This window comes from Salmo salar, chromosome 01 (assembly GCF_965601325.2).
Source record: "Salmo salar chromosome 01, fSalSal1, whole genome shotgun sequence".
Taxonomy (NCBI): Eukaryota; Metazoa; Chordata; class Actinopteri; order Salmoniformes; family Salmonidae; genus Salmo; species Salmo salar.
In genome coordinates, this window is record NC_138291.1 from 86,540,001 (window position 1) to 86,544,184 (window position 4,184).

Consider the following 4,184-nt stretch of genomic DNA (forward strand, 5'->3'; position numbering starts at 1 on the left):
ATTTGCTCCTACCACCAAGATCTGCACCCACGGCGGCTCCACCCGGGCCCACGCCCTAGGTTTCCGTGCTCACGGCGACGGCCCTCCTACTTGTCGCGGCGTAGCCCTTGAGGCTCCCGTGGCCGGCTACGGCCGGGTATGGGCCCGACACTCCAGCGCCATCCATTTTCAGGGCTAGTTGATTCGGCAGGTGAGTTGTTACACACTTCTTAGTGGATTCCGACTTCCATGGCCACCGTCCTGCTGTTTATATCGACCAACACCTTTTCTCCTGCTGCCCCCCGGCGATTGACGGCTCCATCCTCGGCAGCCTCCTTCTTTGTTGGGGATTAGCATCAGCCTCCTGCGTTGTAGTGGCACATCGCACCTGGGTTCATCCCATTCATCATGTTGAGGTGGGGAGTGGTGGTTGTTTTGGGTCTTGATGATGTCTGGTCTAGTCGTTGGTCTGCTCCGGTCCTGCAGTGGGAGAAAGGACAAAACCTCAGAGCAAGCAGACACACCTAGAAGCCCATTACCCAGAGGTCAATAGAGGCACTCCCCTGTGGTCTGCTCACTCCAGGTGTTGGTTGAGGTCTTTGGTTTTTTTCTCCGAGCCTCTGGTTCGGGTTGTGATGGTGTCTGATCTCTCCTTCTATTGGTCTACTCCGGGTGGTTGGTTGGTGGTCAGCTGGTCGTGGTCTGGTCGGTTGTGGCCTGAGGGCAGATGGAAAAAAATAAAGGCAAAGGAGGAGGGCTGCAGGCCAAGGGTAGCGGGTGTAAGGCTTGCCTCGGAAGCACTACTAGCCTCAAGGCCTGCTGTCCATCGTCTCCTCCTCAGGCAGCTGGTCCAGTGCTGGTTCTAAATTCTGGGGGGGGTTTGGGGTGGTCCTTAGATTAGGGTTTTATGTTGGGCTTTGATCAAGCCACTGTTACTTTTCCATCTTCCCCAGTCCTTCTGGCAATTCCGGCCTTGTCTTCTGGAACAGAGAGACAGCGGCAGCTGCGGTCAAACCACTGTTACCATTGCTGCCTCCTGGTCCATCCAAAGAAAAGGATTGTGAGAGAGAGGGTAGAGAGAAGGACACAACTCCAGAACACCTCCACTACGTAGGGTTGTGCATAATGAAGATAATCCAGAGTCACAATTTAAAGTTTAAAACTTGCTGAGACTCCAAACTGTCCCCTATACATTTTACATTTCAGGGGGAACTATAACCACAGAGGAGTTAAATTGGTGCAGCATTCCCACTCACAGGTGCAATAAATATAGCCTCTTACAAGGCGCGCCTCAAAATATGTTAGTGAAGCAGAAACAACAATAGTGGTCAAAAGGTCTTTGGCGCTCCAAAGATACGGTACAGTACTGTATTCTGTAGAGTGGGATTACAGTACCATTCAAAATACAGCAATTTTCCAACATTGGAACATCATTTACAGTGTGCTGCAGTAAAATGTTGAGTTTTTTACTGTTGATAATACAAAAAATTGCCGTATAAATGACAGTTTTCCATTACAGTGTACCATTTTACTAAATAATTGGCTTTGCCCTGTTGTATACAATAATCAGCCTTTTCCAACAGAACAACAGCTAGGCCTATGCTAATGAGTCTGGGGATGTGTTGGGCTGACGCTAGTGGACTGACAGTTATTAATGATTGTTATGATATACAGACGCGTGATAGGACCTGGATAGGATGAGGATAGGAGGCAGAGTCAAGGAAAAAAAAGTGTACATAAAAAAAAATATGGCAATCATGCACGTTGTCAAGGTGATGTGTAATTAATTACTGGATGGGCTTTCCTGTGCTGCGTCCCAAATGGCACCATCTTCCTTACATGGCCCATGTTCAAAAGTGGTGCACTATATAGGGAATAGGCTGCTATTTGTGACGCAGACTCTAAAACAGGGAGGGAGGAGTGAATAGTAATGGATGGAGTTCTACTGGCATTGGCAAAGGGCTTAAATGCTCAAATGGAGTTGACGGTGACAGAGGAGGTAATGATTGATTAAATAATTGGGTCTTTCTGGAGAACAGTGCAAGGGGAACATAGAGGACTCTGCTGACCCTGAAAGAGAAGGGAAGTAAGAATACGCTTGTCTTCTCATTTGATGTTCAGTACAGTGAGCTGGCACTGTTCTCCTTTATTGTTGGGTCATCTCAGCCTGTCACACCTCGGGTACATTGTATGTTTTGTTTTTGTTAAAGTGCCATCCTTTCAGTTGGTTAGTTTCCTTCTGTCATGTTAGTTTCCTCATGTTCTTTGGTCTCGGATTAACCAAATCTATATGACAGGCTACCCTGTATCAGATCCATTTACAAATTATATCAATGATAAAATGTAATTGGGAAACTAGTTAAATTATTTCCATGAGACATCAAATTAGAACACTATGGTTACGTGTCACCATGTCTTCCTCTATGGTCCAATGTCTGGACTTGGAGTACTATGTCTGGACTCTGAGGATTGTCTGTCTTTTGAGAGCTTGTCAGAACTGCTAGACGACCTGTCACTTCTTCCGTTTAGGTACAGACAGAGTACCATCCTCTGATGTCCAAAGTAATTTACCTTTCATGTGAATTGGCGACGCTGCCAGTCAAGATGCATACTTTATGAGTTGTGGGAAATATGATAGATAACATTGTTAGAAACAACTGTCTGGCGGGTCTGAGTTTTATAAACTGGATTATTAAATTATTAAAGGCCCAGTCCAGTCCAAATTCAGTCCCACCAGACAACAGCTGATGAAACAGCTGATGAAACTAACACTGTAAAAGTGTGAAAACATTTGATCAGTGCTATTTCCTGATAGTTTCAGGTTGAAGATACTATCTACACAGGATCTTCTAATCAGAAGGTTTTCATGGGTGGGAGTTTTGGCTTTCCATGGTGACATCACCATGTGGGAAATTGGTTAATAGACCAATAACAAAGAGTTCCAAACCTCTCTGCCAATAACAGCTAGTTTTCCATTTTCCCTTCCTCACTCATACCATTCACAGAAAGTCCTGGCAAAATTCTTGCTTGAGAATTTTTTTGTTGTGGTTGCTAAAAGCTATTTTGGCCAATTTTTATGAAAATCTATCACAGTAAGGTACTTAATTGTTACCCAGAAATTATTGGATATTGATTTAAAACAAATATGGCTGTATTGGGCAAGTATTAAGACGTTTGGTTTTATGAAGACAATCTTTCTTCATACAGGTATTGTTATTGTTTCAAATTGGGACACTGTGCTGATTAGTCAATAATTGAGGGGTCGCACCATTTGAGCCACAGTGCCGAGATGAGAGGTCATATACATGTACATGCCACTTCATCATGACATTGCAACACTCCTCTGTCAAACCTCTCTAAGTGGCCCGTCATGTACTTACTACCACTGACTCTTACTGAGTGAGAAGGAGAGTTCACCCATCTGCTAGCTGACACTGTGGTCTTACTTCAGAAAGCCTCCCATTGGCCTAGACTGCTTCCCTCGTTCCCCCTCGCTCATCTCCCGTCAACCCACTGCATTAGGCACGACTGCAGCTCGCATCAGCCAGCCAGCCTCCTCCGAGCTCTGACCCACTGAAAGCCCCAGCCCCATCACCATGAATTAAACGAGAGGGTTGGTTGTAGTCGTGTGTGCTGCTTTCGGTGCCACCGAGCATTATACTGACACAAATGCTGAGAGTCTTTGCCAGCTATTATTTCAATACATGACTGTGTGGTGCCTTGTCCGTCCCATTCCCTTTGAAGATCACATATCCTCCTTCTGCTCTCCTCCCTCCCCTCCCATGCCTCAGACACACCAGGGCTCTCCCTTTGAAGCAATTGTCGTACTGTATGCCCTCAGATGTTCATAGTGTATTACTGTATTACTGTTATTGTATTACTGTATTAGTGTTAGTGTATTACTGTAATACTATTACTGTTAGTGTAATACTGTATTACCGTATTACTGTATTAGTCTATTACTGTTAGTGTATTACTGTTAGTGTATTACTGTATTACTGTATTACTGTTAGTGTATTACTGTATTACTGTTTGCTCATTTGCAGTGGTCTTCACATAAAGCCACGGATACAGGTGAGCCACAGATACAGGTTCGGATACAGGGTCTTTACAAATGAAGGATTATATGAATTATTAACTTCATGACATATTCATTGATGATGCATAACCATGATCTTTCTTTTGTAATTCTGTCAGAGATTTCT